General features: G+C 39.0%; 1 long non-coding RNA gene across 1 annotated transcript in view; it reads left to right on the top strand.

Annotated features, from left to right (window-relative positions):
* Window positions 1–4,033: 4,033 nt before the first annotated feature.
* LOC111153629 overlaps window positions 4,034–27,783 on the top strand; it is an 87,495-nt gene continuing 63,745 nt past the window's right edge. The window contains exons 1-4 of the long non-coding RNA XR_002641014.1: window positions 4,034–4,062; window positions 4,309–4,387; window positions 9,565–9,740; window positions 17,430–17,501. This is a non-coding gene — a long non-coding RNA (uncharacterized LOC111153629). The remainder of the gene's footprint in view (window positions 4,063–4,308; window positions 4,388–9,564; window positions 9,741–17,429; window positions 17,502–27,783) is intronic.

The following is a 27,783-nucleotide window of genomic DNA, read 5'->3' on the forward strand; positions in this document are numbered from 1 at the left end:
CTAGTTCCATCAATGTCGTCGCAAATGCAAGATTTCATTTCTTTTGATGGCTGCATAGTATTCCATTGTGTATATATACCACCTCTTCTTTATCCATTCATCTGTTGATGGACATCTAGGTTCTTTCCATAGTTTGGCTATTGTAGACATTGCTGCTATAAACATTCGGGTGCACGTGCCCCTTTGGATCACTACGTTTGTATCTTTAGGGTAAATACCCAGCAGTGCAATTGCTGGGTCATAGGGTAGTTCTATTTTCAACATTTTGAGGAACTCCATGCTGTTTTCCAGAGTGGTTGCACCAGCTTGCATTCCCACCAACAGTGTAGGAGGGTTCCCCTTTCTCCGCATCCTCGCCAGCATCTGTCATTCCCTGACTTGTTAATTTTAGCCATTCTGACTGGTGTGAGGTGATATCTCATTGTGGTTTTGATTTGTATTTCCCTGATGCCGAGTGATGTGGAGCACTTTTTCATGTGTCTGTTGGCCATCTGGATGTCTTCTTTGTAGAAATGTCTGTTCATGTCCTCTGCCCATTTCTTGATTGGATTATTTGTTCTTTGGGTGTTGAGTTTGCTAAGTTCTTTATAGATTTTGGACACTAGCCCTTTATCTGATATGTCATTTGCAAATATCTTCTCCCATTCTGTCAGTTGTCTTTTGGTTTTGTTAACTGTTTCCTTTGCTGTGCAAAAGCTTTTGATCTTGATAAAATCCCAATAGTTCATTTTTGCCCTTGCTTCCCTTGCTTTTGGCGATGTTCCTAGGAAGATGTTGCTGCGGCTGAGGTCGAAGAGGTTGCTGCCTGTGTTCTCCTCAAGGATTTGGATGGATTCCTTTCTCACATTGAGATCCTTCATCCATTTTGAGTCTATTTTCGTGTGTGGTGTAAGGAAATGATCCAATTTCATTTTTCTGCATGTGGCTGTCCAATTTTCCCAACACCATTTATTGAAGAGGCTGTCTTTTTTCCATTGGATATTCTTTCCTGCTTTGTCGAAGATTAGTTGACCATAGAGTTGAGGGTCTATTTCTGGGCTCTCTATTCTGTTCCACTGATCTATGTGTCTGTTTTTGTGCCAGTACCATGCTGTCTTGATGATGACAGCTTTGTAATAGAGCTTGAAGTCCGGAATTGTGATGCCACCAACTTTGGCTTTCTTTTTCAATATTGCTTTGGCTATTCGAGGTCTTTTCTGGTTCCATATAAATTTTAGGATTATTTGTTCCATTTCTTTGAAAAAAATGGATGGTACTTTGATAGGAATTGCATTAAATGTGTAGATTGCTTTAGGTAGCATAGACATTTTCACAATATTTGTTCTTCCAATCCAGGAGCATGGAACATTTTTCCATTTCTTTGTGTCTTCCTCAATTTCTTTCATGAGTACTTTATAGTTTTCTGAGTATAGATTCTTAGTCTCTTTGGTTAGGTTTATTCCTAGGTATCTTATAGTTTTGGGTGCAATTGTAAATGGGATTGACTCCTTAATTTCTCTTTCTTCTGTATTGTTGTTGGTGTAGAGAAATGCAACTGATTTCTGTGCATTGATTTTATATCCTGACAGTTGACTGAATTCCTGTATAAGTTCTAGCAGCTTTGGAGTGGAGTCTTTTGGGTTTTCCACATATAGTATCATATCATCTGCGAAGAGTGATAGTTTGACTTCTTCTTTGCCGATTTGGATGCCTTTAATTTCCTTTTGTTGTCTGATTGCTGAGGCTAGGACTTCTAGTACTATGTTGAGTAGCAGTGGTGATAACGGACATCCCTGCCGTGTTCCTGACCTTAGCGGAAAAGCTTTCAGTTTTTCTCCATTGAGAATGATATTTGCGGTGGGTTTTTCATAGATGGCTTTGATAATATTGAGGTATGTGCCCTCTATCCCTACACTTTGAAGAGTTTTGATCAGGAAGGGATGCTGTACTTTGTCAAATGCTTTTTCAGCATCTATGGAGAGTATCATATGGTTCTTGTTCTTTCTTTTATTAATGTGTTGTATCACATTGATTGATTTGCAGATGTTGAACCAACCTTGCAACCCTGGAATAAATCCCACTTGGTCGTGGTGAATAATCCTTTTAATGTACTGTTGAATCCTATTGGCTAATATTTTGGCGAGAATTTTCGTATCTGTGTTCATCAAGGATATTGGTCTGTAGTTCTCTTTTTTGATGGGATCCTTGTCTGGTTTTGGGATCAAGGTGATGCTGGCCTCATAAAATGAGTGTGGAAGTTTTCCTTCCATTTCTATTTTTTGGAACAGTTTCAGGAGAATAGGAATGAGTTCTTCTTTAAATGTTTGGTAGAATTCCCCTGGGAAGCCATCTGGCCCTGGGCTTTTGTTTGTTAGGAGATTTTTGATGACTGTTTCAATCTCCTTACTGGTTATGGGTCTGTTGAGGCTTTCTATTTCTTCCTGGTTCAGTTGTGGTAGTTTGTATGTCTCTAGGAATGCATCCATTTCTTCCAGATTGTCATATTTGTTGGCGTAGAGTTGCTCATAGTATGTTCTTATAATTGTCTGTATTTCTTTGGTGTTCGTTGTGATCTCTCCTCTTTCATTCATGATTTTATTTATTTGGGTCCTCTCTCTTTTCTTTTTGATAAGTCTGGCCAGGGGTTTATCGATCTTATTAATTCTTTCAAAGAACCAGCTCCTAGTTTCGTTGATTTGTTCTATTTTTTTTTTTTTTTTTTTGGTTTCTATTTCATTGATTTCTGCTCTGATCTTTATGATTTCTCTTCTCCTGCTGGGTTTAGGGTTTCTTTCTTGTTCTTTCTCCAGTTCCTTTAGGTGTAGGGTTAGGTTGTGTACCTGAGACCTTTCTTGTTTCTTGAGAAAGGCTTGTACCGCTGTATATTTTCCTCTCAGTACTGCCTTTGTTGTGTCCCACAGATTTTGAACCGTTGTGTTTTCATTATCATTTGTTTCCATGAATTTTTTCAATTCTTCTTTAATTTTCTTGTTGACCCATTCATTCTTTAGAAGGATGCTGTTTAGTCTCCATGTATTTGGGTTCTTTCCAAATTTCCTCAGCTAGTATCTTGATAATCATCATTCTGAACTCTAGTTCTGACATCTTACTAATGTCTGTATTGATCAGGTCCTTAGCTGTCAGTACTGCCTCTTATTCTTTCTTTTGAGGTGAGTTTTTATGCCTTGTCATTTTATCCAAATAAGAATAAATGAATGAGAGAACAAAATAATAAAATGGTAGCAATTACCCCCACAAAACATACAGTAAGCAAATCCAAAGAGACCCAAAATGGGGAGAGAATGAAGGAGGGGAAAATTATATAGATGTGTGTGTGTCTGTGTGTGTGTGTGTATTCGAATGGTGACTAGAGCAGAGCACACACTTGATTTTGTGTGTATTTTCATCTTTTAGAGGAAACTGCCCCCCAAAATTTTAAAGAAAGAAAAACTTATATATATACAAAAATAAGGGTAAACACTTTGAAGGGATAGAATATGACTATAAAGATGAAAATTTAAAGAGATTCTAAAAAAGGAATTGATAAGGTAAGAAGATGGTTGAAAAAAGAATTAAAAAAAGAGGAAAGAATGTGATCAGGCTGGAGACTAGAACAAAGTCATGCACTACATTTAGGGTATATTTTGATCTGTTAGAAGAAACTGTATCCCAAAATTTTAAAGAAAGAAAAACCTATATATATACAAAAAATAGGGTTAAATACAATGAAGGGATAGAATATGACTATGGCAATGAAAATTTAAAAAGATTTTTTAAAAAGGTGTTGATAAGATAAAATAGTTTAAAAAGGTTAAAATCAGAAAGAGGTTTAATTTTAAAAAATAGAATAAGAAAAAAATAAAATTTAAAAATTTTAACTTTGAAAGACTAAAGGATCATGGAGAAAAAGCAATGTATTCTATGTGCTGCATTCTCCAGGTCTGAAGTTCTGAGTTTTTCTTTGATCGGTGAACTTGGTCTTGACTGGATATTCTTGCTGATCTTCTGGGGGACCGGCCTGTTGCTGGGATTCTCAAATGTCTTTGCCTGAGGTGGAATTGCACCGCCCTTGCCAGGAGCCAGGTTAAGTAATCTGCTCAGTTTTGCTATGGGTAGTTTTTGTTCCCTGAACGCTTTCCTTTCCATACTGCTTTGGAGGATGGGAATGAAGATGGTGGCCTCCCAATCCCCAGCCTGGGAGGAGACCAGAACTCAGGGCCCCACTCCTCAGTGCACCCTCAGAGAAAAGCAATCAATCCCTCCCCTCTCCCTGGTCTCCCACTGTGCTCCGTGCTCACCTAGCCTGTGACCGATTGTTTCCGTCTCTAGCACTCCTCTGCATTTGGACTCTCCAAACATAGCCGATTCCTGAAGAGCACTCCTGAGCCACTTCCCCTGGGGAATGTAGGTGAGTCTCCCAGATCTGCCACTTTTGGGGTCCCTCCTCGAAGATCAGTGGCCCAACTGTGCCTGGGATCACAGTTTAAGGTCACACCGAGCTGAGAGCCCACTGCTCAGCTCCATTTCTGCAGCCGGTTTCCCCACTCTGATACTTGGGAGCTCTCCCACACTGAGACACCCCCAGTTTTTTTGTGACCCCATGGGACCTGAGACCACACTGTCCCTGCAAGGGCTCCACCCCCAGCTTATTCTCTGGAGTGACGTCCCTCACTGGAGCAGACTTATAAAAGTTCTGATTTTGTGCTCCAGGTCTCTACTGTTTTCCAGGAGCCAGCCCCCTCCCCCCACAGTTTCTCTTCCTGTGTATCATGTATCGAGTCCTTCAGGTCTCTGATTGACTTCTCCACAAGGCCTGTCTTCCAGAAAGTGGTCGCTTTTCTGCTTCTAGAATTGCTGCTCTTCTTCTCTTCAATCTCCTGTTGAGTGTGTAGGTCTTCAGAGAAGTTTGATAACTATGTAGCTGAACTCTTAGGTCTCTTACTTCTCCTCTGTCTTGCTCCTTCCAAAAACAGTCTTGATTGATTTAGTTGTAGCTCTTAGTTTTCCATGCCCAGAAACTTTGTAGTTTCATTGATTGGGGATCAATCTTTCCGGGTTGGGTGTGCAATCACAGCTGACCATTAAACCAGTCTGAAAGTGAATGGATGAATGCACGACGAGAATTACAATATGTAAGAGAACTATTACTCTCATGTCAGGAGCTAATACTTTCTCTTACAGTAGGCAAAAATTATGAAGACCAAAATACTGTCCAGTTGTATCTAAAGGCTGCTGAGAAAGTGTGACCCTGGAGCAAGAGGTATCCTTTGAATTTGAGGAATGTTGGTGACAGGCTCATGTGATACACTCTACTCTGATTGAGGAAAGCCTTTCTGAGGGACATGAGTGCTACCACCCTTTCCATCAGGGTCCACTTTGCTCTCTGAGTAGTGCTGGAAATACACTGCTAAAATGTACTTGCCTTGCTTGCTTGCTTTTCTATGTGCCAAATTGGCCAGATGATTTCCAGAATACATTATGATGTTTAGACAAGTTGAAAGCAAGGTTTATTCTGGACATTGAGTCATTCTGCTCCCTGATTCTGTACACATAGCTCTCCCAATCTATTTTAATATATCACAGAAATGTCTGCCAAATTTCGTAGTAAAATGAAGTGAACTTTCCTGTGGACATAAGAAGACCTAAAGGAATATGTGGGAAATTCAACATTTTTAAAATTTATTTTCTTATTCTTAGTTCTAAAACTTGGACTTTACTCCTTAAAATAATGCCATTCAACCATCAGTTCTTGTCCCTTGGTCCTTGAGATTGATATACAAATGAGTTAGTTTCCTTGGATCACACAGAAGTCTAAGGCCTCCTCAAGAATTTCATGATTCTCGGAAACTTATGTATTTCTACTCTAGTAGTGGTTCTGATTTCTTATTCTCTTTCTCCAATGGGTTCTTTCAGCTCCACATTGACCTGTGTAGGGAACAAAGACACCTTTTAAAATTTCCAACAATATTGCTTCCCCAAAACATTTCTTATAATGGGTTTTTACTGAAATTGTAGGGTGATGGAGGGGTAGGAGTGGGGGGGGGCATGTTGTGATGGCAGGTGGTATAAAGACTGAAAGCATTCAGGATGAATACTACACATCTATGTGTTAAAATGCTTCAGGGTCCTAACATGGTTTTTTTGTTTGTTTGTTTTTTACTTTTAGCCAGCATATAGTACATCATCAGTTTCAGAGGTAGAGTTCAGTAATTTATCAGTTGCTTGTAACACTCAGTGCTCATATATCATGTGCCATCCTTAATGCCCATCAGGGTCCTATCATGTTGAATTGAATTCCTTACAGGACATTTTTTCCCCCATGACTCTGATCTCCCAACACATCATGTTACTACTTACTGAACTTTTCTTAATGACTCAATTTTGAGTTAGTAGGAATGTTCTGGGTCTCAAAACAGTTTGTCCTCTCCTTTTCCTCCTATTTGTCTCCATATCATTTCTTCAACACCCTACTCTCAAATCAGAGTGGTCTAGTATGGTATTTTCTAAAACAAAAACAGCTCTCTGTAGACCACTACACTATCAATGTTTCAAAATAATGAGTAAACTTCATACTTCAAAATGATTTTTCACATTTTCCTGCATAGTCTCTGGTGAGTTGCTGTGATCTCCACTTTGAGAAAAATGGTACTGGTAGTCCCTTTTGTAGTTTCAATCTCAGACAGCAGCTGGCTTTCCATGACCTTGGGCATGTGGTACCTCTCTTAGGTACCTGGATCCTGCCTCAAGGATGTGTTATGTACTGCTCTGTATTACCCTGTGTGACTAGACCAATATGAGGAGAGCCCAATTACCAATACAATGAGTGAAACATTTGCAACATCCAATCTGGTTACACAAATAATTTTTACATTTCTCAGGAAAATGTAATATTTTTTGACATTGAAATTTCAAGTCTATACTCAAAGTTTTCCAAAATAGTTTGTGTGTGTGTTTTATTCATATGTTATTGTCAATCTCTAGTCTGACAACAATTGAGCCATGTATACTTATTTTTAATTGCATTGTATTATATTTCATTGTGTTTATTAATCCTAAGAGTTATAGAGTACTTTAGTAGGCTTTCTGAATAAATAGATATATTTTCCTTTTTTAGGGGTTTTTAAAAAGATTCCACTGCAATAGTCGTATCTTTTTGTCTGCCTCTTATATTATTGTCTACCCAAGTTTATCATGTTGAAAATTTTCTTCTATTTTTAAATTAAAAAAAAAAAAGAATGGATAGTGAATGCTGTTGAATGCTTTGGAAACATCTGAATGATTAAATGATACATCTTTTTTTCTTATTAGTCCTAGTTTTTGAATAATTATATTATGAGATTTCTCAATACTCTGCCTGAATTTTCAGGATAAACCCTACCTAGTCATGGTGGCTAATTTCTTTGTACTAATGGATTCAGTTTATAGTATTTATATTAATAAGTAAGGTTTGTGTTTTTAAATTTCTTTCTGATACTTTTTGTATCTAGTTTCAGGCTTAGCTTCTAAAAAACTTGAGTAGCTTCTGTAGCACAAGATGATCGTTTTTTGAAAATCTATATAATTTTTAGATAAACTATTTTAAAAAGTAGTTTTCAGATAAGCATTTAAATAAGTTTCCTGTGATCGTCTTTTTGTATTTTTAAATCTTTAATTGAATCATTTTAGGTAATATACTACTACCCATAAACTCAAGTATTCTATCAAGATGTTCTTATTTTTAGAATCACAGAGTATTTTCTATTTGTTTAATCTCTATATTAATATTTATTATATAAATATATACTTCATTATTTATTATATTCATTATTTATTAAGTTTCATCAGCATTTTAAAACATTTTTATGGGTTTTTTTGTTTTTTCATAGAACCAGTGCTTGGACTTATTTAGCTATTTTATAGTAATACAATCTTTTAAAAAATTAGTCATGTTATCCTGATTTTTGTAATAAGATTTTAAAAATTACTTAATACCTTCTTAAATCCTATGCTTTTTCAAGTATATTCTTACTTATAATGAAGACATTAAGGGTTATGAATTTGCTTCTGGCTATAACTTTGATAGATTTTTGATAGAATTAAGTAAATAAATTTATATATAGTTCTCCAAATTCCACTCTTCTAACAGTCTGTAGTTGTACTTGTGATTTTCTTTTATGACTCATGAGTTTCTTCAATTCTGCAATTTAATTACTGTTCTAATTTTATAAACAAACATCTCATGGACAATTGGGAAAAACGAGTCTTTGTAACGCTAAGCTTTAAATATATGCAAGTGTTGTGTATGTATTTGTAAATATATGCATATTTATATATATACAAATACATACACAAAAATTTCCCACAATTCTATTCCTATCCCTTTCCTGGAATTTCTGATTTGTTCACTGGAGTATTTTGATGCTTTGTTAGTTAATTAGGTCTTTGGAGCTAACTACCTTATTTTCTCTAGATGCGTATAGGGTTTTATTTTTATCCTTTTAATTAAATAATTAAAATTTTGCCTGAATTTCTGCACATACAGGGTGCTTTTCAATAATTTTTCCAGAAACACAATCAACATCTTTGATTGAGTCTTTATTTTTTAAAACATTTTACTCTGAAGTAATTTTAGATTTACAGAAGAATTGCAAAGACAGTACACAGAATTCCCATATACTCCCAGATTTAGCTAATGTTAACATGTTATGCAAAATGGTATGTTTATCAAAGAAATTAACATTAGTGTAATATTTTTAACTGAACTACAGACTTTATTTTGTTTTCCCTAGTTTTTCCAGTGTCGTGCCTTTTCTCTGCCAGGATTCAATGCATTTAGTTGTCATGCCTCTTTAGAATGCTCCAATCTGTGACAGTGTTTTATAACCTTGACACTTTTGATAAGTGTATTCAATCATTTCTTAAAACTAGCAATGGAATGCATTCTTCATCTGTGATTTCTGCCTCTATTCCAATCATTCTTCACATTTTGCCCCTGGGGAACATATATAATTAATAGGTTTGATCTCCATTGTCTTATTTCCTTATCTGTCATCTTCTTTCAAAGATTTTCTTCCCCCACTTCCCGATAAATTTGGAGAGTGTTTCTCACGTTTGTCTTCCACCATGACTATTTGATTATCTGCAATATCAATGTTGTCACCAACATTAAAAATATGGCTTGTCTCAATTTGATTTTCGTGCAACACTTTCTTATAGAACATTTTATCTTTGCTTGTAATCTATGCCATGCATCTACTATAATTACTTATTATATTAATTATAAATAATCTTAGCCTATTGTCTCCCTTTCATGACATGTTCCTGTTTCACAACATAGAAAGCCATAAGGGAAAAAAAGAGAATGAAGTAGACATAGACAAGCAGAAAGAAGTTTATGCAGCTACAAAGGAGAGGCAGCAAGATCAGCTGCTGTGGTTTTGAGAATTTCCAACTCAGATATCTTCTGAGAATGTCAAAAATCCTTGTAGGGTTTTCTTCTGTTTCCTTCAGAAGTTTGTTCCATGTGAAATTATACTTACCTTATTTTTCAGTACTTTTTATTTTCGGTCAGCCTAATTTTGTCTTTGTCTCTCTACATATCTGCAGGTGGGGCTGCTGCGTTCCGTCTACCTGCCAGCAGGGCTGATGAGGGCCCTTGGGCTTCCTTCCCCACTCCATGGTGCACTGCTTAAGAGCCCTTCTTGTACAGACTGACATATCTGTCGAGTTCCAGCTTACTTTCCAAAGCTGACCAAGGTTCCATCTAGTGTCTCCCATCCACAGTGAGTTGCTTTGGGTGACTGTACTTCCCACAAAACAGCATGATGTTATTCTTGCCATATTTCTGTTCTCTGAGACCAGTGGCCTCTGGGTGAATATAAAAAGATGAGGCAAAGGAGGAAAAGCAAAGTCCTAAAAGCACAGAGATGAATATCTCAATTCTTTTGATGGCTAGGAAAGATTGTCCAGCAATATGGGGGAGTGAAAATTGGCTGCCTATATTTTGGGGGAAAAGGGTGGGTAGAGCTGCTTATTCATGGTACAAAGGGTGGATAGATCGCAAGTGTTTTTTTATTAATTCATCAATTCAACAAATATGCACATTGTATCGTGGTTATGTATAAGGCACTATGCTTGGTTCTGGTAATATACACCTAAATAAGAAAGACTTGGTCCCTGACTTCGTTAATTTTTTTCCCAGTTGCTGAAGATGAGTTAGCATTTTTGAATGTCAGCATTTACTGAATGTATCTCACTCCATGAAATTGTTATCAGAACTAAACACGATAATCTTAGAGAAAAAAAAAAGATTTTATTTATTTATTTGAGAGACACAGAGAGAGAGAGAGAGAGAGAGAGAGAGGAGGGGAACAGGGAGAAGGAGAGAATCTCAAACAGACACTACACTCAGGGGCTCATCTCATGACCCTGGGATCATGACCTGAGCCAAAAGTAAGAGTTGGACATCCCTAACCATTATAACCTACATCCGGTATCTGTTGCATGGTAAACAGTTAGCCAAGATTAGCTATTGCTACTTTTGTTCTGATTATTATGACTACTGCTACTTTTTTTTTTTTTTTTAACTACTACTGGTCAGGAATTTAGGTGAACACCTTACATGGCTCAAAATGTTCAGCCTTCAAAATTTGGGGACATCAGTCTTCTTAGTTTTCCTTGTATTTTCATCTATTGGGGGGACACTTTGGTGACCAGAATGATTTCAAACTTAAAAATGGTTGCAAAAACAAAGAATTCCTTTACACTGTTTCCTACCTATCCCAGACTTTAACATCTTCGTAATCACGGTATAATTATCAAAACCAAGAGATTAACATTCCCATGATACATTTAACTGATCTATATACCTTATTCAAGTTTCCTAACACGAGTTGTTTGACCAATGTCCTTTTTCTAGACCACGATCTGATACAGGATCCCCTAAACCATTGAGTCCTTAAGTCTCTTTAGTCTCTGTTAATTGGGATACTTCCTATGCCTTGTGGTCTTTCATGACCTTGACACTTTTTGAAGAGTACTGGCCAGTACTCAATTTGGATTTGTCTCATGTTTCTTCATGATTAAATCCAAATTAAGGATTTGGGGTAAGGATATCAATGAAGTAATACTCTATTCTTCTCAGCACATCACGATCAGGAAGCACATGCTGTTATGTCTAATCTTTGAGAACTTTGACTGCTTGTTTAGCATGGTGTCTTCCAAGTTTCTCTATATTAATGTGACTACTTTTTCCCTTGGTAATTAATGAGCATCTTGAGGGGAGATACTTCGAGACTATGTAAATATCCTGTTTCTCATCTTTTGCCCACTAATTTTAGCGTTCATCGATGGTGATACTGATGCCAGTTTTATGGCTACTGATTATTCTTGCCCACAACAATTATTACTGTGACGTTTGCTGCTTTGGTGATCTTCTAATTCCATCATTCCATCTTTACTTCCTAACTGGAATTCTACTGCTGTGACAGCTTTATCTTCTTCTCCACTTATTTATTTATACAACTCTTTATTTATACAGTAAGGCTTCATGGATGTTCATTGCAATCATTATTTATTTTGTGACCCAGATCAAAATGACCCAGATTTGACCACTGGGAGCTCCTTGCAGTTGTGTCCCATTTTGAATAATATTTTATTTTATTTATTTTTTTTAAAGATTTATTTATTTATTTATTTGACAGACTGAGATCCCAAGTAGGCAGAAAGGCAGGCAGAGAGAGAGGTGGAAGCAGGCTCCCCACCAAGCAGAGAGCCCAATGTGAGGCTCGATCCCAGGACCCTGGGATCATGATCTGAACGGAAGGCAGAGGCTTTAACCCACTGAGCCACCCAGATGCCCCTTGAATAATATTTTAAATTGGAAACCTCATGTATATTAACTCCCCCTCCCCAAATTTTATTATTAAAACTTTTAAACAAAAAGTTAACTAGTCAGTTAAAATTTAGGATAAATGGCATGGTCAGAAAATTTCCTATGAGCAGTTTTTTAATGGTGGCAAGGAGGAAAGAATATTTAAATAGGGGGACCTTGAGGTTTTTATGTAAGTAAGGGGTGGCTCCGCATGAAATAAAGGAGAGAAGGAATCTGGAACAAGAAATTAAGCACAATGAACAAGTGTTATTACAACATCTAAATGGTGTGAGGTCCAATTTTTGGATGCAAACTTAAACCTACTTCACCCTTTTGTTTAGGATTGAAGCAGAGGAATGGGGTGATTGAATGCTGGGAATCAGGTATTGGACTCCCCTTTCCTTCTGGAAAGGCTTTATCTGACCTTTTCTGAAATGGAAATTTAGCCAGACACAGTCAACACTCAAATCAAGTGGTTGCCTGTGTTTCCATCATCCTGGGCCCCATTGGAAATGTGTCTACTTTTGAGAAACCATGGAGCTCAATCTACATTTCTCATTACCATTTAGTAAAAGAGGGACTGCAGTTGACTGTAACAGATAAAGGGCAATTGCTTATTTTTAAATCAATTCTTATTGATTTGGGAGACACAGGATTCTTAATTGTATGTGTACTTCATCTTCCCATTGGAAATTTCTATTTCATCTGATAGATAGATTCTGGTTTAAATTGCAGTGCAATATCCTGATGTGCGCTGGTTGGAAAAGGGTTTAAGTCTTTTCAAATACTTGAGAGAAGAGTCCACAGAACAGGAGAGCCTTTCTTTTGCTGATATTAGCAGTCTTGACTGGTGAGGGAGGCTCTGAACCCAGACTGCTTGGGTTTGAATCCCCCTTCAGTCACTACCTGTGTAACCTTGGGTGAGCTACTTCAACTCCTGATGTCTCAGTGTGTTCATCTGTGAAATGGGTATAACAGTAGTACCATCTACCTTATGAGGTTGTTGTAAAGATTAAGTGAGGATAATTGATGTAAAGCATTTAGCTTTGAGCCTGGCCTCTTCTCTCTCTTTTTTTTTTTTCCCTCTCCCCTGGGAAGAAAGTGCAAGTTATCACCATTTTGTGGCTGAGCAGCAAGTTTCATCTCATTTTCCTTGGAATCTCCCTTTTTCAATTTGCTGAAGTATATTTTTATATGCCTGCCTATCAACATTTTTAATAATTCTATTGATAAAAAATTGTGAGCTGTTTTTATTCACATATCACTTATTCTTCTTTTCATTGTGACATACTTATAAGTGATTACAGGTAAATTTTATATTTGTGCTATATGTATTTCTCATGAATATATTTATACATATGTAATGTATGGTTATAATTGATTCACAAAAAAAAGAACACAGAGATCAAAGGCATATGTTATTTTTAGGATTATGATACAGCTTTTAGTTAGTTTGGTAGATGTTTATACTAGTAATATGCTTTAATTCCGTCTTTTAAAAATCTGACCATGTTTTGGTACATCATGTGAATAGAGCATTAAAAATTTTTTTTGCCAAATGTGTATTTCTAAATTATTTCATTCATAAATGCCTCATTATTTATCTCTAAGAGTTAAAGATATTTAGCATAACCAAAGCAACATTATCACATCTAAATTTTTAAAAAATGCTTAATTTAAGAGAAATGCAGAAATACATCTGTAATTTTAAAAAATATTATAAAGAAATTCTGTATATCTTTAACCCAGTTTTTTCCAGTAGTAACATCTTGCATAATCATGATGCAATATGACAACCAGGAAATTTATATTGATGCAGTTCATCTCCACATCTAAAAAGTTTTCACAACAGTTCTCTAACATCATTCAATGTAAAGATAGTGTTCAAATTTCTGTATTATTTCATAATATTTTCCCAGTTGTTTTCTTGTCATCAGTAGGATCTTTATGCTCTTGAGAGCAAAACAAACTTCTGTCTTACTAACCTTTGCTGCCTTTCCTAGCCCAGTGTGGATAAGGATATCGCAAGCCCATTCTGCACTAGGTGTGAGAATGGAACAGGACAGAGAGACAAAGAGAAGGTTACCTAGTTATGATTACTGTCCCTAATTTGAAAGTCACAAAATGGAATTGCCAAACGAACAGGTGCTTATGCAAGAACCCATAGCGCTAGAGCCACACCTGGAAGCTTCTTTCCTGTTTTCTGTGACAGCATGAGAGATCCATGGATGCTCTAGGGAAAAATTCTTTTAAAAATTCTGGACAGTTGACAACCCGCAGGACGGGTGGGACTCCACTCCAATATTGCTGACACAGCTTAATATGTTCCGGTACACTGACTTCGAGGGCTGGTTAGCTGGGCTCTGGATGAAAGGACACGGGACCTGGCTTTAAGGACACAGGTTCCATTCTGATCCCATCATGTACCAGCCGTGAACTTTGGGCAGGTCATTTAATCTTTTTGAAATTCTATATTTCATCCATGCAGCAGAAATAGGAGTGCTTATTTTATAGTTTTATTGGCTGATGACACAAGATAATGTTTGTGAAGTTGCCCAGCACATCCCAGTGTTCAATAAATGCTAGTTCAGCCGGGGTGCTTGGCAAACAGCAAAAAACAAATGCTACAAAAAACGTTTTTCGATGTTAGCGATGAGGCTGAAAATTTGAAAACTATTTTTTTTAAATTCCCTGGGTACTTTAATTTTTCTCCAGACAAGCACAAGGTTGACACAGGACACCTCTTTCATAGAGGGAGTCATGACTAGGGTCTGGCATTCACCTCCCTCTCCCTTTCGGCCCCACTTCCTGTATATATCAGGGCTGATGCATGCTCAAACTGCTTGTGACTTGAGCTAGACCTGGTTGAACATCAATGGCCCCTTTGTGGGCCATTTTGTTCTGTTTTTTCCTTAGGAGCAAAATGCCATCCTGGTCAAGATCTAGAAAGTTGCTGTTTCATTGTAATAGGATATGCATTTAAATCAGAGCTATGCAAGTTGAAAGATACTCCTGCTCGCATCAGATTCAGCAAGCCAGGGGGAAAATCTCCTGTCTTCTGGAATCACTGAGCCTGAAGGCCTTTGAGGCTGGCTGGCAGCAGGGTTGCCTACTAGCAGCCCACTCTTAATGTAGATATTTTGTGTCTGCACCACCACTGGCAGTCAAACATTGCAAATAAATCCTATTATTTGTTCCTTTCCTTCCTAACATGTTATTTCCGCACTTATGATTTTAGAAAGATGTTATTTCCAAACTTTGGGTATAAAATGAAAATTTCTTCTACAACACCTGCCACGATGCTGTATTTTTTATTCCCTCATAAAGGAAGTTGCTTTATTATGGAATTCACAACTTAAAAACATCAATTGTGTCATTATGTAATTGAATTCCTAAATGCATCTTCTTTTCTTTTTAGCCTCTAATATCAGGATGTATAAAATGAGCAGAAAAAACACAATATGGGGTTAAGCCTTGGGAACTGCATGAGAGTTTGGGAAAGGTTTTAGGATGCTTTTATTTAAAATGTTAAAATCTTTTGGTAATATTAGGAAGAGTCTCTAAAGCTTTTTCTAATTTAACTATTTCAATAAGTGCTGAAGATTTTCTGTGGAAAGAGCACAAAAACTCTTTAAACAAAGGCCCATTTCACATTTTAATGCAAATTAGTATAATTTGGAGAGGCCACCTATATTTCTAAATATAACGCTGCATAAAATTAGTGGCATATTTTATATTATCCATTCACTTAAACTAATCTCACTTCTGAAAAGCCCTATAGGGATGAATAGATTGCCTGTAGAAAGTAGGCTCATAAGCTTTCAAATATTTAAAGAAAAGATGAGACTATAAAGGCATGGAGGAGAGAGGATATAGAATTCTCGAGAAAACATTACTCAAGCTTCAATGGTGATAGTGTTGGAAGAATAAGGCTCATAAGTAGCTCCCACCTCCTGTGGTTCCCCAAGATTGCACGGCCGGGAACAGTGGCCACCGCAGCCGTCAGGACCACAACAAGGGACGGTGCTGAGACCATTTCTGGAAACATTGCTAATAGCCTCATTTACGATTAAATGCCCCATAATATATCATTCCCTTGCTTCATGCATATATTTGTACCTCATTTATGATGAATTGCCTGCCCTTGAGCAGATGAGTCGATGTAATTGCTGTTTAGTGTTTCTCTGCTCTGCTTGTGGGACTGGACTGTTCTAGAAGACTCTCGGGATTGCTTCCTTTTCCCCCATTTGCTTCCCACAGTACTTGGGGTGGGGAGGGTGGAATGGCAGAGCAACTATTTCTTCTCCAGGTCAGGAATTCTGCATGTGAATGACAATACAGGTAGTCATTAACTCAGATTCTTCAGGGACAGAGTCCTGGACAGAGGGCCCCTCTCTCCTCTGCCCAGGCAGGGGGTAGGCTCCTTCCCTGCATTACTGAACATGCAATCCACATTTCAAGAGCCTGGCAAGATCTAGGCAGGGATACCGAACCTCTGATAAAAGTAGGCATTTGCTAACAACCTGAGGAATGTAGGGTGAGGTATGACAATGAAGATATTTAGAAGAGACTCTGCTGTTTTTGATGTGGAGAAATAGATATCTGGGAGGGAAGAGAAAGGAGCTGGGGTTCGAAGGGGGCCTGCCAGTCACTAACCAGCAGCCAGGACAGAAAGGTGACTAACGGCTACTAGTCCAGTATCCCGGGCTGCTGTGATGGGATGCGTGCTCTGCCCAGTGCTTGAAGAAGGCAGGCCAGGAAAATAAAAGCAGTAGACGAAGACTGAGGCCGGTTCAGGAAGGTTGCAAAGGATACCGATAAACTCCAGATAAAATGCATTTCTGAGTGTCAGGAGATCCTGAATGGGAGCAAGCAGGATATTTAGTGCTTACTTCTGGAGACCCTGGGATATAGAAGGGATTGTTCAAAAAATCTAGACTGTACATTTCTGTGTCCTTTGAGTGAGTGCTGCATACAAGTCCCAAGTAAGTCTGAAACCAGGAATAATAATGGGCCCATTTACCAAGTACACATCGCAGTCTCCTGGGCATTCTTAGCCAGTCGAAAGTTTTAATATACTTGGGGTAATTTAGGGATGATAGTCTCCAAAAGCTAAGTGATAGAAGGAGGGTGTAGGGATTCTGAATCCTGGGCACCTGTGTGTGTGTATGAAGAGCAGATGTTTCCTCACAGTTTTCTGTGGAATGGTTTAGTCCTCAGGATTAAAGGGAGATTAATCTATGGGAGATGGGTTTTTAGTCATGGAGCTGCCTTTTCCCCAGTGGCCTGGGAAAAGTGAGGGACACTCAGTTCTGCCTCATGAAATATTCCAGCTTCACACCTTGGATTGGGCCACCTGGGACCTGGATTGGGGACATGTAGAAAACCAGACAGAATAGAGAATTTGAAGTGACAGGATGCACAAGGACAGGGTTGGTGACCTCTTTCCATTTGAAGAGCTCCAGATCCCAAGCTCCTACTTCTTTGTTCTTCTTTTTCTAAAAAAAAAAAAAAAAAAAAAAAATTGAGGTATAATTGACATAACATTATAATAATTTCAGGTGTACAATGTAACAACTCAGTATTGTATATTTTGCAGATGATCATCACAACAGGTCCAGTGAACATCCCTCATGATATATGGTTATTTTTCTTCCAACTTCTAAAATGAGTGAGTAATGTGGGCATCATGGACTCTAAGCCAGAGGGAGTTGCCCATGTGGATGGTCTCTTGTGGGACCTGGTACTGTTGGTGTATATCCTGTATGGGCCCTTGGCCCAGTGTAGGGCACACCTGAAGTCCTCTACGTGGGATATCAGTGTGCTGCCCACATCATATCCTCTCAAGAACCTACTGAAGAATCCTAAGGGTGGGTGGAAAGAATTCCTAGGATAGTTCTGTGCCTCCTGACCCCTGGTTCTCAAATTTCAGAAAATAGGTTCTCTGTTGCAATTGACATATTAAATTCGAATGTCAAGTGGAGACATTTTAAATATGGGAGATAAGCTATCTCCCATATTTAGAATAGTAATAAACTGCCCAGAAGTACTGGTCCTCTTGAACTTTTGTGAACAGAGTTTTGGGTGCTCTTTGGGGTCTGAAATGAGTCACTATTGTATCCAATGAATCTTAGAACTGTTGGCCATCCTTGATTAAACAGAAGTCCTTATATTGCAGAAGAGGTAATGTCTTGCTCAGTGTCATATAGAACATTTGACTAACTCTTTACCTGAGTGGGCAAGGCTGTCAGACATGGAAGTTTATGGTCTTTAGCATCTTGGACCATCTAGACCCAAGAAAGCTTGGTAGATGGAGAGGTACTGCTTGCACTCTTGACTTCCTCTTTCTACTAAGAACAGCCCATCCAGGGGATTCGAGAGTAGAACCACCCAATGGAAGCTCAGAACTAAAGATGAATCCTTCCTTGAGTAGTTCTGCTACTGATGATAACGGAGCATGCTAGGTTCAGAGTTCAGGTTACAACACCATTTTCTAGTTGTGTTGCTATGCACAACCTATACTTTAAGATTGACGGAGGAAGTAGCAGGAGGATGGTTCTGGAACTCTACGGTAGCCTCTGTGGGCCATCACATGCTTCTGCAGGGTGCTGAGTATAGCTAGGTACCTATCTCAGGCAGCTTTTAAACTAGAGTTCAAGGTGCCTCAGAAGATCAGATCAAGGCTGAATAGTTGTCTGAAGAGAAAAGTCTGTGGGAGCAGGAAGAGAGTAAGTGAAAGATCCAAGAGTTTTAATAAGATGTAGGCAAGAATGAGAGAGAAAGTGAATGGGAACACGCCATATAAACATCGCTAGAAGAGGAAAGAAGGGGGCATCTTCAATAGAAAACTTTCAGCCAGGGCCATTTTAGTCTGCATAAACTCTAAAAAATAATTGTAATTTTGGAATTTCTACACCAAAGAACATCCAACATTTACATATTGCCAGATCCAAAATGAAATATAAATTTTGTTGTAAATAAAGCAACAAGATTTTTATAATTGACTTTTAAAATTATCTGCTGTCAAATAACTCATTTACTTCATGATTGACGGTGATTTCATTGAAATCATTGTGCATTCAAAATCCTTGCTAAGTGAGAAAATAGATGCTCCTGATTATTTTCAAGTCGTAGTAAAATTTTGCAAATGTTAAATTTAATGATTGGTAAATCTGAGGAGTATAATATTTTATAGGCATTAAATTAAACATTTATTAATTTTGAATTTCAGCCTTCCTTTTAGAGGTAATAACTTTTTTTTCAGGTGTCTAGCATTTTCATGGGTCCCTGAATAGCTCACAGGATCTTGTCGCTGTGCCTAGAGTGACAGTTGGATAAGACAGCTGTTTCCAGCTGAGCCCACCACAAGGAAGACAGTTGCTAAGCCAGTTTAGACAGTTGGGTACAATTTGCCAGGAGAGTTCTCAGAAGATGTAGACAAATGACCTTTTTGTTGTCTTACCTTCAGTTTTACAATGGTGTGTTGTTTCTGTGGTTTATTTAATTGCATTCCCAACAGAAGGGAAAGGAATGGATTGAATATCTTCTGATTACAGATCAAACAGATTTCTGTCCTAAAAGGCTCGTGGAAATTCTGGACACTGACTTGTCAAGGCAAGAAGGTGTTTTTTTATTTGCATTATATCTTGTTCCACAAAAATTTGAAGTTACATATCACAAATACACATGTAACACTATGGAGAAAATGTTATTCTCTTATATGTCATTAGAAGAAGGGAAGATCTTTGGAAAATTCTTTGGAAAGCCACTTGGAAATGTAGTGGAGACTTCAGGGCCTGAGTGACCACTGTTGGAGGAAGTCCTCTTTTCCTACCAGAAGGGTGAGAAATTGGAAATTCTATGTGAACATTCAAGGAAGAAGGAACAGGTACTGGAAGAGCCAGACCTTGCAGGGTGGCCTCCCATAGTGAAGAATTTGGAAGCATTTGGGTTTAAATAGAATTGTCAATGGCTTGTGGTGTGTTCTTTCTGGTGAGCTTGAAGAGGAAGACAAAGGGACATCGACATTTAAATCACACACATAGCGGGTGTAATATAAATCAGAACAGATATTACAGAAAGGAGACACATGGAATACAGAGGACTCTACCTAAAATGAAGCTATGAATTGTCCTGATACATGTTCCCTAAGATCCAGAAATTATTAATTATAAGCGTTTTAGTAAAATGAATATTGTGAGTTGGCATAGAGCAAGATTCAGGACATTAGTCTCCTTTCCTCCCCTTCTTTGGGACCTCAGTCATCCTCATGCTGAAAGATGGAGGAGCGGTTCTCCAAGGTTCTCTTCTAAGCTCTCTTCTTTCTTTCTTCTTGCCTTTGGATCTTATTCTCTTCACCATACTCTCCTCTGCCCAATTTTTCTTCTTGTTAGTGGTTAATTGCTTTTATCAATGATTTTACTAAGTCACTTTCAGCTTTTTCTTTTTCTTACTTTCCGGATGCAATCAGTTGATAAATACTATTAATACTACCTGGGAAATCTGTCTCACCCTGTATCAGCTTCCCATTGCCACCATAACAAATGACTACAAACTTTGTGGTTTAAAACAACACAGATTTATTATCATATAGTTCTAGAGGTCAGAAGTCCAAAGTAGTTTCTTGGGCTAAAATTAAGGCATCAGCAAGATTGCATTCCTTCTGGAGGTTCTAGGGAAGAATCTACCTCTTTACGTTTTCTAGCTTTTAGGGGACATCTGTGGTGTTTGGCTGATGCCTCCTTCCTCTACCTGCAGAACTAATAAGATAGCATCTTTCCTCCTATCTTATCTCTGTATCCATCCTTACATTTTCTCTCTCTGACTCTGATCTTTTTCCCTTTTTCATATAAAGACTCTTGTGATTAGATTGAACCCATCCTTATAATTCAGGGTAATCTTCTAATCTGAGATCCTTAATCCCATCTGCAAAGTCCCCTTTGCCAGGTAAGGTCACATATACATAAATACTAGGGATTTGGATGTGAACATCTTTGAAGGGCCACTCTATAGCCCAGTACACACATCCTTGACCAATTCTCTCTCTCTTTCTTGTCACTATCCTATCTGCCTTACCTCATGTCTAGAATTTGTAATAGCTTTAAAACCAGACTATCTCTAGCACCTCACTCTTCCTGTCCAAAATCTATACGGCTTCCCCTTATCTCCTTGCAGCTGAGATCTGGTCACACCTTCTCCAAAGCCTTCCCCAAAGCCATTTAGTGGATCCTTACATAAGCATGCAGAAGAAAGCCCCAAATTCTCAGACTTGAAAGGTGGTCATTTGCACCATCCCCATGTTCGACCCCCTGCAGGACTCAACCCTGTATTTGTATATACCAGCTCTCTTCATGACTCCTTCTATATGCCCTGAACTTTCTCAAATATTTCCATCTGCTTTTAGAATCCCTTCCATGTATAATTTTCTTCTGTTCCTACCTTGTTGGCTGAAGTTCAAGTTGTCAGTCAGGGCTCAAATCAAATCTTCCTTTTCCTGAGGTGCCTGAGTGGCTCCGTAGGTTGAGTGCCTAACTCTTGGTTTTGCTTTGGGCCATGATCTCAGAGTCATAAGACTGAGCCTTGTGTTGGGCTCCAGGCCCAGTGGGAAGTCTGCTTGGCAGTTCTCTCCCTCTACCTCTCCCCCAACTCAGGCATACACACTCTCTCTAAAATAAATAAGTCTTTAAAATAAAAATCTTCCCTTTCCCATTACAACTAGGTCTATCCAGTCTTCACATATTTTTATCATCTCTCTTCCTTCCATATCCCCCCTCTGCATTTTTATAATGGCATGGTTGTCGGTCTCCTCAGACTATGAGGCTCTAATGGGAAGAGACCCTTACCTGTGTTTTTGAGATCTCACAGCTCTTAACAAAAATGTATTGCTCATTGATTGAAGAATGTGAACAGATATTTGTCTTATTAACTATTGGAGAGTTTTTCTTTAGGGAGTAGCCAAGGGATTTATAGATTTGCATTAAAATCACTTTTAAAGGAGTATTAAGGCACAACCACAGAAGTTTTGCATATTTTGGTTTGCTCCTTTTCTGGCCAGAGAAATGTTTCTCCCTTCATTGGACTAGGGAGTCCAAGTCTCTTGGGGAGGGTTAGAATTATGGGAAAGATCCCTCAGGTCTTTCCCAATTCTTTTGCACCCCCACCCCCAGTAGCGTTTCACATCTGCTTTGTCGTTTGTGAGTCTCAGATATGGTGCCAAGGGGCCTTGTCTTCCAACAGATACTTCTTTTCAACTCTGTCTGCGGTGAATGATTCCTCTCAGTTCCTTATCCAGTCTATAATTCCCCATTTCTTAGCTGTATTGAAGGTGAGGAAGGCCTATCTGATCTCCCAAGGGGCTCAGTGCCAATGGAGTAATTAGCTAGGCTTCATGCCAATTCAGAGCTTTGATCTAAAAACCCATAACCTTTAGTTTCAATACGATGGCAGAAGAAGGTGCTGGGCTAAAGAAGAATGCTCTAGGCTCTTCTTTCAGAACTGTGTAAACATTACCCAGACGACTTGAGAACTGGACTATATGAAGTATTGTTGAAAAAAAAAGAGAGAGATTTATTGGTTCATTTTACTAATCAAACTCTGACAGTGTGTCAGTGGCCTCACAGTAAATTTCAACTAAGGCAGCCTCTATTCCAAAGCAATAAGGCAAATACAGTTATTGAATTGTGAATGGCATTTTTCTGGGCACAGAAATCCTCAATGTGAACAGATCTGCTTCTGTTAGGATGTTTATGACCATAATGAACATGGCATCAGGAAAAGCCAACTGCATTTTTTTCCATCTTAAAAAAAATCAGGGAGGAAAAGAAACGTGGTATGACATATAAAAGGCACATTTGACCAGAAGACACATTCCGGTTTTGTGGCCACCAGCTTCAATACAAAAGATTTCTGTTGGAGTGAGGTTTGAATGGCTGACAAGAAATAAAGCAGCCTCAGAAAGCTGTCTGTCCATGTGAAGTACTTTGTTGGCACCACACAGATGTGGCAGCTGCATTCGGTATCCAACTGGGAGCTATAGATTTTTACTAATACTCTTGGAGAAAGAAACTGGCAAATCCACTCTGTGAGGTGCACTCAGAAGGTTAGCTCGGCTGCCAGGGAAGCCTGTGGAACTCCAGAGGATGTCTCCACACTTCCCTAATGCCTTTCTCTCATCAGTGGTTTGACTACAGCTTTTAAACTTGAGAGTGAATCATAATGGAATTGCAAAGTGGTCTCATTATGTTAGATGGATTGCAACAAGGCATAATGGATGACAGTAGGGATGGGGGGAGTGTCAATGGTGGCTGGCAGCAGGCTTGGCCCTCGCTCAGTTAATGAAGGCAGTGGTCTTTGTGGGTGACTGGCAGGGATTCTGGGACAGACACCCTGTCTTAAAAATACCTACCCTGCTGGCCTGCCATGATGCTTTTTATCTCAGCCTTTAAATACCTACTGGCTAAGGTTTAGAGGTCTTTAACAACCAATAAAATGCCAGGGCTGCTGGAATGAGTCATGCATTCAACCATATTAGCACTCAAGAGAATTCCCTTCAATCTCTCTCTCTCTCTCTCTCTCTCTCTCTCTCGTGTTCCTATCTGCTCCTGCTGTGACCACTCTGACAATGTCCCTATTTGTCCATAATTTCTCTCACTTCCTCATCACACACATCTAATAAGTAAGTGAGTGTTGTCACCTCTACCTCTGGGTTGATTTCCTCCATCCCAGGACACCACGCTGGTCATCTCTTGACTGTCTCAACGCAGTATACTTGGGTCTTCTGTCATGGCTCCTGGACAGCCATTCTCTTCATGGCCTCCACTTGCCTTTCTAAAACACAGGTCTGATCTTGTCACCATTCCCCTTAAAACCTCTCAATAACTCCTTAGTGGCCAAAGGATTGTCCATATCTTATAGTTTGACAATAATGATCCTTCACAAATCCACCTTCCACCATCTTTCTCTCCTATTCCCTGGCTTCCCACCATGGGGGAAATATTCACCTTTCCCCTGATTGTAACAGCAGCACCTCTGCTGATTTTCCCTTATTACATACGTTCTTGCCCTTCTCCTTAACTGAACTTTCCATTCATCTCTGCTTCTAAAATTTCTTCTTATCTTCCCAAACCCAAAACATATGTTAATGCTGTTTCTGCAACTCTTCTAGGCAAGACTTAGCCAGTCCCTCCTCTGCTCAAAATAATTTGTACACAACTCCATCAAAGCATTTTCCAGACTGTTAGCAACTTTCTCCCCACTTCCTCAAAGGTATAAATAATGTAGCATTCATCTCTAGGTCTTCAGTGCCTAACACAATGGCTAGAATAATAAATCTCAATTAAAAAAGCTGACTAACAAAATGAACCATTCTTGGGAATTTGTAGATATGATCAATTACCTATATAAATAGTTATATTTATGTAGTTCTATGGCAAATTGTAAAGTAAGAGAAACAAATCTTCATTTGTATATCATTTTCTTCCCTTTTTTTTTTTTTTTTTTAAATACCATTCCCCTCATTTTCTCTCAGGAAAGGCTTATGGAATGTGTTCCCTTAATCCTTAATGACAAAACAAGCATTAAAGGGGTGACTACTTTATCACAGATGTTTGGGGGGAAATGTTGGTGTCAGGAAATAAGACAGACCAGGTCCCTGCTTTCATGGGACTTGAAATCGAGGTTGTGTAAGATAAACATCAACTAGACAAATATGTAAATAAGATCTTTTTGGATAGTGATCATTGCCATTCAGAGAAATAGAAGAGGAGACAGAGGAGGGATTGACTGGAAGTCTCCTTCGGATCAATGTTATCACATGTCCCTAGGAAGGTGTCATTTAAGCAAAAGACGAATGACAAGGAAAAAGATCCTAACCAGTTGGTGACATGATGTGGGTGAAAATGGGGTGGGGTGGGGAGCAAAGATAGCAGCAGCTCTTGCAAAATGTCAAAGGAGGGAAAAGTGGTCACATTGGGGAAGAAAAGAAAGGCCCAGTGACTGAAGAAAGACATGTAGGAGGAAGGGTAGCCACACTCTGATAGGGGGGCAAGGAAAGATGGCGTAACACAGGCTGGCATGCTTTTCTGACCATCACAGGATGCCTTTGGAGGGCTTTCAGTGGGAGACCAGTGTGAGGTTAAAGCTGGAGATCCATGCCCTCTGGAACTGGGATCTGGCACAGCTCTTGAGGGTTTCATGATATCATTCTTCTGGAATGTATGTGCACCTCCCTGCTTCCCAGCTCATCTCTCTCTCTCTGTCTTGATCTCCTCCTTTGTTCCCATTTGTCTTTCTCTTACTGTTTTCAAGGACTCTGGGGCATAATTTAAAGAAACCAACCAAAGGAGGTCTCTTTTTTCCCTTGTTATATTGAAAATTTTGATGTTGATTTTGTTTCATGCTCTGCTCTAACTCCGTTTATCTTCTAGTGGACTTATGCCCTAGGAAGAGGCAGTGCATGTTCCCTGTAGGTTTGCAAAGTTTTTGTGTACCACACACATATCTTAATTTGAGAAACATTGGGAGGTGAGATAGATTGACTTAATTTGAGTGAGATGGGTTAGGTCCCACATGGAATGGGCATGCTTGAAGGGGATCTTCAGGGAGCACCAGGCAGCGGTGGGGAATTCAGGTAGAGAGACGTTTTGCTAGTGAGCGGAATAAAGGGAGCAACACAGGACAAAACAGTTGTTGAAAGGGGGAAGTGAGAGGGCCCCGGAGGCAAATTACTTATCCCTTCACTTACTTTTCGATATATCCAGAAGGTCAGTTCCATAAGCAAGGGCCTTGCTTAATCTGTTCGCTGCTGTATATTCAGCACCCAGAGCACTGCTTTATACAGAGTAGATGCTCAGTAACTATTTACGGAGTGAGCCAATAAAGGAATAAATGAAATATTCAACAAACATGGAAACCAGCAAAGCCTGCAGCCACTGTACTGATCTGAGACTCTGCCAGAAGAAGACTAGGAAAAATACACCATGAATGAAGAGGTCACTTAAAATTGATCCTGGAATATTATTGTTGACATTTGAAGAGGGAGTGGGAAGGGGGGGGGGGAGAAGGGGAAACCCCAAGATAATAAAAGTGTAAAGGCCAAAAAAAAAAAAAAAGGGAAAATTAGAAAAAGAGAAACAGTGGGTATAGTTTTAAAATAGTATGAAATTGAATAGAGATTGAACATATTTAATCAGACTATAAAAGTCTTTCATAATTACTAAGATGACAGAGAAACCCCTTGAAAGGAAGTTTATGAAGCACTGCTTCAATCAGATTCAGAGCCTTTTGGGACCATTTGAGTGATAACTGTGTGGGTGTTACTCCCTGTAGATTATCATTTTCTTTCTGAATTCATTTCCTCAAGCAGGAATGAGCCTGCGTCACTCATAGGGCGTTCTTGTGTGATGTGTGGGTTTCCCTGTCTGAGAGCTTATAGAATCACAGGGCTCATAGTGAATGGGTCACGAGAGGCTCACTCGCCCAGGTGGGAAGGCTCAGTCATCATCCAGAAAGACAGGTTTGAAGATGTCCAAGCCAGAGTGCCCAGAGCTCTCTTTTCAACCAGTTGTATTGGTGTTCTATCATTGTGTCCAAATGTCCTTCAAGGCTCTGCTCAAATGCTCCCTTCCCTCTCTGACTTTCCCAAGACTTCTTTCCCCTTTGCTCCTACTGGGCTTACCACATATCTGTAGTATTATATTTAATCATAATATAGAGAGCTCAATTACCGACATGTATTATGTACCACACAGTTTATGCGTATACTCATTCATATCACTCATTCATGAGTTTTTGAACACATTTTAGACTTAAGACACACTATGCTGGGTATATTCTTGGGACTCCAAGTCATTCAAACATGGCAGCTGCCTTTAGGAATCTTAGTGCATAGAATGGGGAAAAGCTGCCAATATCATTTGCTGAGAGGTTACTATACTTCTGTTCTTAGGCTGGATGCTTTACATGTATTATCTCTAAAATCATAATAATCCTATAAGAAGAGAACCAGAAAGCGTGCACTTAGAGAGTAAACTGATTTGGTTGCTTCAAGGCCACATGGTTAGGAAATGATTACAACTCAGGTCTGTTTGGTTCCCAGCTACATTTATTCCCTAAATTACATTCTTATGGCTATTCTCTGCTAGTCAGTCTCCCCTGTAATGGCATCTGTAGCTGTCTGCACCCCCCATCAACTCCCTATTGATTATACTATCATATCTATGGGTTAGGAAACGTACTTCTTTATTACTAATTTCTACCAGAGGGTTTAGGATATTGTAGGTGCTCCATAAGGATTTGTTGAAAGGATGCCTTCATGCCTGAATGAGATAGGAGGCTCCCCACTTCAGGGTGGTCTGGCCTCAGTCAACTCAGTTCTCTTCCCCAGCTCTGGGCATCTGTCACCTGATCAGTCAGAGTCTGGCCAGGTATTTGAAGCAGGAAATATTTTAATACAGGGAATTAGAGGCTTGCATACCCATGACAAACTCTGGGAGCCAAGGTTAAGAGGGAATTGCTGGTGCCCAAGAAATCTGAATGTGCAGGAAGCCATGACAGCCACACAGTGATTTTCAGTAGGATATGGGGACCTGCGAGTCACCAGCCCTCAGCTGCTACTGTAGAAAAGTGGCTTCTTCTGTCTGCTTTCCAAACCCTGAGTGAGAACCTTTCCTTGGAAGTATCTGACCCAGAATCCTGGTGGCAGGGGATTCTGGGAAGTACAGTTTCCAGAGGGAGAACAGAAGATGGCGAGTGATCCTGGGTTGACAATCTGGCTCTTGTGGAGCTCATGTTCCTTTTCTCTTTGCTTCTTAGATAAAATTTCTTACTGTGAACCCCAACACCATTGCCTCAGTCAGGCTGCAATTTTGTAAGTCAACTTGTATCTCGCTGCCATGCTAACAGCAGCAATGCTAGAACTCTGCTGGTAGTGAAAGGAGATGCCTTTCTAACCAGGA

This window comes from Enhydra lutris, unplaced genomic scaffold, assembly GCF_002288905.1.
Source record: "Enhydra lutris kenyoni isolate GAN:26980312 unplaced genomic scaffold, ASM228890v2 scaffoldscaffold33, whole genome shotgun sequence".
NCBI classification, from domain to species: Eukaryota; Metazoa; Chordata; class Mammalia; order Carnivora; family Mustelidae; genus Enhydra; species Enhydra lutris.